Source organism: Pongo abelii, chromosome 2, assembly GCF_028885655.2.
Source record: "Pongo abelii isolate AG06213 chromosome 2, NHGRI_mPonAbe1-v2.0_pri, whole genome shotgun sequence".
In the NCBI taxonomy this organism is placed as follows: domain Eukaryota; kingdom Metazoa; phylum Chordata; class Mammalia; order Primates; family Hominidae; genus Pongo; species Pongo abelii.
In genome coordinates, this window is record NC_085928.1 from 16,989,761 (window position 1) to 17,002,361 (window position 12,601).

Below are 12,601 nucleotides of genomic sequence, written 5' to 3' on the forward strand. Positions count from 1 at the left end.
GCAGCACACCAACATGGCACATGTATACATATGTAACAAACTTACACATTGTACACATGTAACCTAGAACTTAAAGTATAATTTAAAAAAAAAAAGAAATTTAATCTCCAATGTAGCAGTATTGACAAGTGGGGCCTTTAAGAGGTAACTCAATCATGCAAGCTCTGTCCTAATGAATGAATTAATGGGTTAATGAATTAATGAAGCATCATGGGAGGAGAACTAGTGGCTGTATAAGAGAAGAAAGACCTGAGCTAGGATATTAGCACACTCTGCTCCCTTACCATTTGATGCCCTGCACCACCTCGGGACACCAGAGTCCCTACCAGCAAGAAGGTTCTCACCAAATGCCTTCCCTAGACCTCAGACTCCCCAGCCTTCATAAATGTGATAAATAAATTCCTTTTCTTTATGAATTTCTCAGTTTTAAGCATTCTATTACAATCAACAGAAAAATGAACTAAGAGAGCTGATATGGTTTGGCTCTGTGTCCCCACCTAAATCTCATCTCAAATTGTAATCACCATGTGTCAAGGTTGGGAACTGGTGGCAGGTGACTGGATCATGTAATCCCTTGTTGTTCTCTTGATAATGAGGGAGTTCTCATGAGATCTGATGGTTCTAAAGTGTGGCATTTCCCCTTTGCTCGCTCTCTCACCTGTCGCCATGTAAGACATGCCTTGCTTCCTCTTTGCCTTGCGCCATGATTGTAAGTTTCTTAAGGCCTCCCCAGCCATGCAGAACTGTGAGTCAATTAAACCTCTTTTGCTTATAAATTACCCAGTCTCAGATAGTATCTTCCTAGCAGTGTGAGAATGGACTAATACAACAGCCATCTTGCTCCCTTTTGCTTCAACTTGAAGAACTCTTTAGCATTTCTTGCAAGTCAGATCTAGTGGTGGTAAACTTCCTGAGCTTTTGTTTGTCTGGGAAAGGTTTTATCTCTCTTACATTTTTGAAGGACAGTTTCATTGAGTGTACTATTCCTGATGGACAGTATTTTTTTTCTTTTAGGATGTGAATATATTATACCATTCCTTTCTGTCCTGCAATTTTTCTGCTAAAAACTGTGGATTATCTTATAAAGATTCCCTTGTATGTGACAATCCACTTTTTCTTGCTGCTTTAAAAATCCTTTCTTTGTCCTTGACTTCTGACAATCTGATAATAACATATCTGAACGTAGATTTCTTTGGGTTCATTTTATTTGGTATTCCTTGGGCTTCCTGGGTTTGGATATCTACATTCCCCAGATTTGGGAGGCTTTCAATCATTACATCTTTTTTCTTTTTCATAAAATCAGGGTCTTGTCATGTTGTCCAGGCTGGTCTCTAACTCTTGGGCTTAAGCAATCCTCTCACATCAGCCTCTCAAACTGCAGGGAATACAGGCATAAGCCACCATACCTAGCTCTCATCGTTTGTTTAAATAAGCCTTCTGGTCCTTGATATGCTTCTTCTCATTATGGATCTTCTATAATACACATAGTGGCCCACTTTAATTGTACCCCATAAGTCCCATAAGCCATCTTCCCTGTTCTTCATTCTGTTTTCCTTTTGCTTTTCTGTCTGAATTATTTCTAGTTACCTATCTTTGGGTTCAATGATCCTTTCTTCTACTTTATCTAGTCTGCTATTGACCCCTATAGTGATTTTTTTTTCAGTTCTATTATTGTGTTCTTCAGCTCCATGCCTTCTGTTTAGTACTTTTAAATATCTTCTCTTTGCTGAAAATTCTAGTTTTGTTCATGAATTGCATTATTGACCTCAGTGAGTCTCTTTTTGAGAGTTATTTTAATTCTCTATCAGGTAAGTCATATAAATCTATTTCATTAGGGTTGGTTTCCATTATCTTATTCTTTGTTTAAAAATTGTTTGCCTGATTCTTCATTTTCCTTGACTCTTTATGTTGCTTTCTGCACTTTAGGCAAAGCAGGCATCTCTCTCAGTCTTCCTGAAATGTCCTCAAAGAGAAGTCCCCCACCAATTGGCCTACACAGAGATTCTGAGGACTTCTATCTACTCTTTCCTTTCCCATGGAGATACAGGCATCTGTGGTCTTTATCTTCTCACTCTGTGCTGACCCCAGTGGGGTAGCTATGGCATCTACCAGCTCAAGCCACCACCTTGTTTCTTCCCAGGCAGCTAGATGTTCCAGACCCATCAGAGCTTCAGGACTGGTGAGATGTGTGCTAGTGTTTTTGGCACCCCCAAAGAAGTTGGGGCACTGGATGCACAGATCCACTCTTTTCAACCTAAGGGGTAAGCTGAGAGCTGGGATTTTTCATCTGTCCTCTGTGCTAAGCAGCAGGGCAGGGAGGGTCAAAAGTGTTTATCAGCGCAATTTGCTGCCTCCATTCTTGTCTAGGCAGGTAGGCTGTTTCAGAGCTGTCAGTGCTCTAAGACTGGCAAGATAGAAGCCAATTCTCTGGGGAGCCCCTTTGGAAAAATTGAGGTGCTAAACATATGAACAAAGTTCTTACCTCCCTTAGGTGAAGCTGCAACCCAGGAAATCTCTCCTCGACCATATGGCACTGCACCAGGAGCAAGGTTTCTGGTAAGAAGGCATCCTGAATCTCCTTACTGGTGTTAATGAATCTGGTTTCATGTTATCCTGGGGTTTAGAAACTTTTCAATTACTTTGTCATTTCTCACAAAGGGAATTTATATGTGAATTGTAGCTGAATCTGTGTGTTTGTGAGAATGAAAGCCCAGGCTTCCTATTCTGCCACTTTGCTGATATCACTCCTTTTCCATTGATATTAATACATCCAATAAATCCAGTTTTCTTTTTATGCAACTTTTATTAGGTTTAATTATCACTCTTATAATTGCTTCATAAAAACAATTTGAATTTTTTTCTTTTTTGAAACTATACTCAGAACAGGGGTTGGTAAACTTTTTCTGTAATAGACCAAACAGTACATATTTTAGGCTTTCTAGACTACACAATCTCCAATAAAACTTTATTTAAAATAATAACAGGCAGGCCATATTTGTCCCACTGGCCATAGTTTGGCAATCTCTTTTTAAGAACAGTCTATGTAGCATTGGTATTATCTAATATTTGAAAAATTTGTAAAATTCCATTATAAAGTCATTTGTCTTGTACTTTTGGGTGGGAGTAATAATTTAATAACTTTCTCATTTTCTTAAACTTTCTGTCTCCATTGGTATCACTGTTAATAATTTCCCTATGGGATTACCCATTTTATGTAGGCTTTTATATCTACCTGCTTAGAGCTCTGTAAAATGATTTAACTCAAAAGTTTAAAAATGTCCTTAGTTTTAGTATGATTTCCTCTTGTTTCATGTATTATCCTGTGTAACTTTGTTTTCTCCATGTTTTTCTTGATTAGGTTGGATGTTGGTTTGCATATTTTGTTTATGTTCTATTCAAAGAACTAGCATGTTGATTAATTTATAACATAGCTTACAATCAGAACTAACTGAAGTTCTGCTCTTATCTCTTTATGTCTGTTATGCTTCCTTTTGCTTTATTTTCTTGATCTTTTTTCTAGCTTTCTGTTTCATATTAGATTTATGTATTTTAATTTATAATTCTATTGATATATGATTTAAAGACTACAAAATGTTTTGGTAATTATTTTCATTATATGCCATAGATTCTGATATATATATCACTATTTTGATGTTTATATGTTCACCTATTTTGATTTGTATTTTCTACTTGATCTAATAGTTGTTTAATGAAGAGTTTTAACATTTTCAAGTGGAAGAAAATTTTTCTGAATTTTAAATTATTGTGTCATTATTCATATGAAATGCATAATACAGTATACTGCAATTGGCTCTACCCACTGTGATGATTTTCTTTACCAGGGTCATTCAGGGTTAGCCCTTAGTAGAGATGTAATTGAGCAACAGTCTGTAACCAGCTAATGGCAACCAATCTTCTCACTTGTCTATGAAGTAGGCATAACTTCTTTTCTCCTCTGTCAATTGGTTTTAGGTATTTCCCTCCAATCCCATGAGATTATATATGTAGGTCGAGAGGGAGGCATTTTTGCAACAGATGGAATTCTGGGCTCGGTGTACATCTAATTCACTAACAGCTCTTGAAAACTCAAGGCTAACATCCTAAATATACCATGTCTCCCACCCAATTTTATGACTCAGTGAATATAATATGTAACTCATAATGGACAGCACAGGTAACATAGTCATTCGGCGTTCCATGGTTCAGTCTCTACAAGGGCCCAGGAGCATGTCAGGAGTTGCTTTGAAAATGGATAGTAACTGCTATGACTCCTCTAGAGGGATTTCCAATAGAACATTTTATCTACCAGGTGCATTAAGTTCTATCAGATCTATAAAATCATACATCCCAAGTAGTACAGTAGCTTGCAAAGCATCTTTGACTTAGGGGACAAACACTACCAGCTTTTTCTCTAGGCTTTCACTCAAAACTGGCGGACTTTTGGGTGATATAAAAATTAGTTGATTCAGTAATTTCAAGGACATTATAAACTATGATTCAAATCCAAAAGCCCCAGCAAGTGATGTGACACTTTCTTAGGGAAAGTAAAATTGCTTATGCTTTAATTTAGAGGAGATGCTCTGTATGCCGCAGACCCTAAGACCCTCAAAATCTTCATATCTGGCACAGGCCCCTGGATCTTTGTGGTATTTTCTTCCCACCCTCTGAAACATGAATCTTATGAGTTATAAAGGTACTCACCAAGTCTGCTCACCAGATCCAGTTAGCATTACATAGGCAAAAAAGTGAATTGGTATACTTTCTAAAGAATGTCCAGACAATCAAGATTCCTGAGAATTATATTATGACTGAGAGCAGGAAAAATAACATAGTCCTGGAGAAAGATTTTGAATTTATACTGCAGTCCTTTCTTTCATTCCCCTCTGTTGATGAATATGGGGTCCATCCCACATCCATGTGAAAAAAAGATTTCACTAAATATATAATTGTATATTAGGTACCATAGGTTGTGTTGATCTATACCCATAAAATCTAGGCAGCCGTGATTGGGACTGTCACCTGGTTATTTTTATAGCGATGTACTATTACCAACCTCAATCTATTTTGTTTTTTTGCAAAACCTACACAATGGAACTCAACAATATGTATTGGTGACCACTACCATTATGTCATTCAAGTCTAATTGTGCTAATCTCTGCAGTTCCTTCAGAGATGCTATATTGCTTCTGATTACAATACTGGCAGAGGAAGACAGTTTCAGGAGATTCCATTTTCCTTTCCCACTGTGTGCCTCTAATTGCAGGGTAAGCAAACCAATATGAGTATTATTCCAGCTACTAAGCATATCTGTCAAGTTATACATTTGGAGAAAATAACTGGGTATGTCTGCATACCCACTAGATCTACTGTGAGATTAGACTTGGGCCAAAACTCCGTCTATCAACTGGGTATTTAATTCCGTATGTCTTGCCTCTAACTGGAGGACCATAATTGCTTTTTTTAAATTTCCCAGTATTAATGTCTGCTCTGACCCTATATCTAACAGTCCTGAAAACTAAACAGTTACTCCTGCAAATGATCACAGATGTTTCTATAATTACTATATGTACTTATTATAGCATTTCAGGATTCTTTTTCAGTGACAACTAGCTCCTTTTTTAATCAATAGATTCTGAATCTGCAAACTGACTTATATTTGAAAACCTGATGAGATATTGTGATTTTCCATTTTGAGGGTGACTGTCAAAAATTAAACTGCTTTTAATTTTTTTCTGATCATGCAAGGCAAACAACATTCCAGTCAGCTTCCCACCTTATTTTGCTCCTACAAACATCATGATATATTAGCCATTACCATAGATTCCTGCATTGCCACTCCAGCCTTGCTGCTTATTATGGTAATTAAGCCCATATTGCCAGATGGTTAAATTTTGTGACCTGGCCTATACAATCCATGAATATTATGGAACCTGGCTCTCTTCCATCAACTCCTACTGTCAACAAGGGCCTTAAAAGGGACAACCACTACCAAGCTTCTCAAATATGCTAATATTTTCCTTTCTAGGGCATTTCTTATTAGGTTAAGTGAAGACAGTCTCCTCAGAAGCCTCCTAAGGAACACAGTCAAAAGGTGAGTTGCCGGAACAAACATAATACATTCGTTTTAACATTATCATCCCCCGATCCCTTCTTTAATACCATACCAAAAGACTCTGATATCTCTACTTTATTTACTATATGACTTTTTTTTAGTCTAGGCTTCAAGGGGCCATCCCAGCAAATTACTAATAGGACCATATCCAAGTGTCCCTGCCAAAGCACTAAATCCAAAATCATAAGTAACTGCCCCCATAAAAATAAAGTCTCCTCTATGCAGCCCCCAAGTTCAAGTCCTTAAAAACCACTCTAAACACATTTCATTGGTGAATGACAGTATTAGTCATCTCCTCAATTCCTTTGGTAGGTATTCTATTTCTTTCAAGTATAGTTTATTTATTCCTGGAGGAAGATTTATGCTTCTGTGTTAGGCTGTGCTGAGATCTGATATCTGATTCTGGTTGTTTGCCTGGATGTAATGATACTGGAGGTGGTCTTGTGGGGAAAAACATCATCATACGAGGAAATTATTTTAGGTGAAGTCATTACACAGTCACCCAGAAAAGGGAAACTGTTCTCCTCCAGAAATGGTGAAAGAGGTACTTCTGCTGACCAGAAGTGTTTCAGGAAATTGGGGGTTGCTGGGGTTTACAATATTCTCAGGCTTATCCATGCAAATTTTTCCATCCCAGGTTAATAGTTGAATAGTGCTCTCAAAAATTCATGTGCACCCAGAACCTCAGAATGTGACTTTATTCAGAAATAGAATCTTTGCAGATGTAATTAGTTAAGGATTTCAAGAGGAAATCATTCTGGATTTAGGGTGGGCCCTAAATCCCATCCTAGGCCCACCCTAAATCCAATGACTGCTGTTGTTATCAAAAGAGGAGAAGACATAGAGAAGATCATGTGAAATGGAAAATGAAGGCAGAGATTGGTGTTATACTGCCACAAGTCAAGGAACATCAGGAGCCACCTAAGCTGGAAAAGGCAAGGAAGAAGTCTCCTCTAGAGTCTTCAGAGGGAGCGCAGCCTAACTGATACTTTAGTTTTAGACTTCTGGTTGTTAGAACTAGGAAAAAATAAACTTCTTTGTTTTAAGTCACCCACATTGTGGTCATATGTTATGGCAGCCATAGGAAACTAATATACAAAGGTCATACTCTTTCCTTATCAGGGCTCTGATTTTAACAAATGAGACCTACCAAAGTTATGTATTTGGTCTCCTTATAAGCAGCTCCTGGGCCTATTTTTAGCACAGTCTTCCCTAGAGCTACATGAGGTAAGAGTTCCTTTAAATATACCTTAGAGGACTTCTGGGATTTGGTAAATCAGTAATTAAGTGTTCTGAGATGATGTAGGAAGAATAAAGGACTCCCAAAGACATCCACACTCTAATCCTTGGAATCTGTCAATATGTTCCTTACATAACAACAACAACAAAAAAAAAGATTTTATAAAAGTGAAGAACGTTTCCCAGTTGTGGTGAGAAAGAGGCACAATTGTGGAAGAAGAGTCAGAGAGATACTATGCTGTTGGATTTGAAGATAGACAAAGGGGCTGCAAGCCAAGGAATTTTGCAGCCTCTGAAAAAGGCAAGAAATCAGATTATCTTCTAGAATTACTAAAAAGGAATGCAACCCTGCTGATACCTTGATTTTTGCCCAGTGAGACCTGTGTTGAACTTCTGGCCTACAGAACTGAAAGATAATAAATTGTTTTGTTTTAAGCCATTGAATTTATGATAATTTATTTTGACAATGGGAAACTAATACAAGTGCCCTCAAAGGAAGTTATTTTATTTCATCATCATTATGTAATTATCATTACCCCATATCAATTAAACACCATGACTACTTGATCTCCCTTTGTCTTATCTTTCTAGCAGAGAAAAATTAGTCCCTAATCACAGAAGAACACTTTTAAAGTAACTGTGATGTCACTGCATGGAAGAGTTTAATTCATTTCACCTGGTACCTTCAACAGGTTTGCTGATTTTAGACAGGAGACAACCTAACTTCAAAAATCCAATACTGAGGGTTTACAAACTAGAACAGGAGTTGGCAAACTTTTTATGTAAAGGCCAGATAGTGAACATTTTAGGCTTTGCAGCCCAACTGCTCAGCTTTACTCTTACAGCAAGAAAGCAGCCACAGACATATGTTAATGAATGAGCATGGCTGTGTTCAATAAAACATTTTGAGAAAACAGGCAGCATGCCAGATTTGGTTTGTGGCTGTAGTTTCCAGTCCCTTATCTAGAATAATTGTAGTAACTGTTATCTTAACCAGGAGTGTGTACAAAAAAAGCCTGAGGCAGGGTTTAATCCCACTGTTTAAGGGAGGAGTGCAATCTCAGGGTTGCAATAATAAAAGAAAGATGATTCATTATCACACTAACTACTATTTCATGGGGAGAAGCAGAAGAGACATCACTGGTCAGGTGTAGCATGGTCTTGCAAGAAATCTCCAAAAGTTTATGTGAGAAAACTATGTCTCAAATTAGCCAAATAATAAGGAGGAAGAGAGGAAGAATTTATTACGTGTCTCTTGCCTAACATTGGTCAAGGTTTTCTCCATGGGAGGTTAACACCCCCTCTCAGAATTGTGTCATTTGACCCCTTTGGTGTGTGTTAGGGAAGCCAGATTGAATGCCTTATGTTGTAGCACATCTTCTGAATCCAGAATTAATGAAAGGAGCCAGAGACCTGGAAATAGCTCAATTAATTTTGCCAAACATGAAGTGAAGCAAACAGTCCTTGTTTGGGAGATCATTTGTTTGGGAGACAAGAGAAGCGAAGAGAATTCAAGCAGATTCAGTCAATGCTGTACCAAATCAATACAGGCATCTCTCAGCTCAAGAGTACCCTTTTGTATTCGATAGACCAATGCACAGTTTCTTTATAAATGATATATTGGGGGAAAGATGGCCTATTTTCTGATTCTATGACATTATCTTGATTTTTTTTTTTTTTTTTTTGAGATGGAGTCTTGCTCTGTTGCCCAGGCTAGAATGCAGTGGCATAATGTCAGCTCACTGCAACCTCCACCTCCTGGGTTCAAGCAATTCTCTTGCCTCAGCTTCCAAGTAGCTGGGACTACAGGCGCATGCCACCACGCCAGGCTAATTTTTTGTGTGTTTTTGGTACAGACAGGGTTCCACCATGTTGGCCAGGCTGGTCTTGAACTCCTGACCTCAGGTGATCCGCCCACCTCGGCCTCCCAAAGTGCTGGAATTACAGGCGTGAGCCATCATGCCCAACCATATTATCTTGATTTTGTAGGAACCTTAACTTTAGCAGTTTGTTCCTTCTTGCACTTCACCAATTAGCTTCCAAGGGAAGCTTTCCCCTTCCAAGTTGAATTTATCCCAGAAATACAAATATGTTTAAAGTTAGAAAATCTATTAACATAATTCAACAAATTAACAAGTTAAGAAATAATAATATTGATACATGTAGAAAGCATTCAATAAAATTTGACACTATTCATAATTTTAAACTCTTAGAATATTGGAAATAGGTGGAATGTTTTTAACTTCATAAAAGCAATCAAAGATCTGCAACAACCGTTTTACTTAATGCTGAAATCGTGGAGGCATTTCCTTTGAAGTTGGAAACAAAAAAAAGTTCCCACTAAAACAATTTTTACTCAACACTGCACTGGGGTCCTAGTCAATAAAACAAAAAAGATATATATAACCATAAATATTGGAAAGGAAGAAAATTTGTCTATATTTTCTGTTTTTATAAATAGAATATTCCAGAGAATCTAAGGACAGCTATTAAAAACAAAACATTCAATGATGCAACTGAATACAAAATATTAAAAAATCAATAATATTTGATAATCTAAAGATAATCAATTATGAAACTTATTTTAAGAAGATTAAGTCACAAGTCACAAGAGCAATAAACTCTATAAGGTACTTATTATCGAATTAAGCTAGCAGAAGATATAAAAGACTTTTATAAAAAATTTATAGTTATACAGCAAAACAAATGAAAGCCAAAGTAAAGATATTTATAGATGGAACACCCATATCTTAACATGTAAATTTTCTATAAGTTATACATTCAAATTTCAAACAAAATCCCAATTGAGAATCACATTGAGCTTGATAAGCTGATTCCAAAATTCATATACTAGAAGAATGAGTCAGAAATAGCCAAGATAATTTAGAAAAAGAAAAGGGACCAGCTTACCAGATATCAAGACATTTTGTAAGTTATTATAATTAATAAAGTATGTCATTAGTATAATAGTAGATAAATAATTCAGCAAAAGGTTAAGCCCAGGAAACCTACCCAAATATTGGAACTTGATATGTGAGTGAGGTGTATAAATCAATGGAAAATAGATTCACTATACAATAAATGAATTATTTACATGTGCAAATAAAAGTCTACTGCATGAAACCATCATAAAATAAATTACGTGAAGATTAAAATCTAATTGTGAAATGCAAGGTCTTAAAACCAATAGAAAAAAATAGAATTGTATTTTCTCTCTGGTAGGGAAATATTTACTGAATAAGAAACAAAAAGCGAGAATCACATGAAAAGACTGATAAAACTGCATATATTAAAATAAAAAAAAACTTCTGTGACAAAAGACTATTGATGGAAAAACTGATATACAAGAAGTAAAGTGATTTATTCAAGATTATATGCTAATAAATGCTAGAGCCACAACTCAAACCTATAGTTTTCTGATGCCAATATTCATTTATTTTGCAGTCCTTTTAATTTGTAATTAAACAATTGCCACATTATATTCTTTCATAAAAATTTGAACAACACAAATAAAATAAGAATATCTTTGACCATTTTCCCCAATTCCAATCTTTAGTGTTCTCCCAGATTTGTCTATATTCTTTCAGGCTTTTTTTTTCTTAGGCATTTGAATATGCAAGTACAAATATAAAGGCAATGTTCAAGTGGTTTTATACCTTACTGTTCTGCAACTTTTCTTTTAAAAAATGTGTCTTAAAGAACTTTCCATATCAACACAGCATTCCACAGTATGAATATATCAGCATTCATTTATTCAATATTCTATTAAGAGACATTTAGACTATTTTAATAGTTTGCACCATTAGTCACATAAACAATATAGATATCGGAAATGAATTTTCTAGGTCATAACAAATTCTAAAAATGAATATATGTTTTAAATGTTGATAATGCTTAATTGCTCATCCTGGTATATATACATATATTTAGATGGCTATTTCCCAGTGCTTTTTCCATTCTCTGATATTTTAAATTAATAATTTTAGTGTTTAACATTTTGTCAGTATGATGTTGACAAATTGTATATTGTATTTCCCTAATTACTAGTGAGACTGTTTCCTCCTCACTGCCAAATCCTTCTCTCTAGAAGTAAGAGGCAATGACATCAACTTTTAAAATCATCTTTTTTGGTAGACTTATTTTCATATGTCTAAATATGTTTATATTGATATTTTCTGATTTAGTCATTAGATATTATATATTGATTTCTTACTACAAGATGAGGATTTAGTACAAGTTCTTTATATATTTTACGTGTTCATTATTTGTGACATGTAGGAAATATTACCTCCCACTTTGTTGGCTATCTCTTATTATGAGAGTCTTCTTATAGCATATGCCCTAAAGTTTTTAGATTTTGCCCGAGTGTCCCTACTCCACAGTAACTAACAACCCTATCCTACAAGCATCTTTGAATACTTTCTGAGTTGTGATTTTAATGTTTATTAAACATTGGTTCTTTATGTATCTATGAGGCAGAGATCTTATTATTCTTTTCAAAGTGAAGAACCAATTATCCAGTACCATTTATTCAATAGCTGATTATGTCCTCAGACATCTTCTTTAAAATATATAACATTTTTCCAAATACCTGAACTATTTGGGGATTTATCTATTTAGATACACTGGTCTTCTTGTGTACCCCTGTACCAATATAACACTGTATTTCTTTTTCAAAAATGTCATGGCTATTCATATACATTTTCTTTTCTTAATAAATTTTAAAATCACCTTTTGAATTCTTAAAAAATAAACTCTGATGGCACCTGATTGGAATTACATTGTACTTGTGGATCAATTTGAAGGGATCCAATTTTATTCCTTGGGTGGGTGGACTTGCCTTTCAGGTTCGATTTTTGATAGGCTAATTCAGTTTCTATCCTTTAAAAATAAAGAACCAAACCTATATACTAAATAATTTATTAATATTAATTAATTATTAAAAATATCTAATTTTCATGTTTTCAACTGTTTCCTCACCATCAAAGGCAAATTATGAAATAATCAAAGTGAATAAGAATTATTTCTGTAATCTGATAACATTTTATCTATTAGTACATGTTAATGAAATCAAGATTGGCTAATTTATGTTATTTAATATTGGTCATTTTTCATTACCAAACTGAGTAACAAAGGCAAATTATAATCATATTATTAAATTCAAGCATAGAGTATTTGAAAATTAAAGTTGTTCTACATGTTATCATTCTCAAAATGCCAGAATTAAATACCGATTTTATCTCTCAGTAA

At 35.3% G+C, this 12,601-nt stretch overlaps 1 protein-coding gene across 6 annotated transcripts in view; it reads right to left on the bottom strand.

Annotated features, from left to right (window-relative positions):
* STXBP5L (syntaxin binding protein 5L) overlaps nt 1-12,601 on the bottom strand; it is a 491,711-nt gene that overhangs the window by 300,981 nt on the left and 178,129 nt on the right. The gene's annotated exons all lie outside the window — the stretch shown is intronic.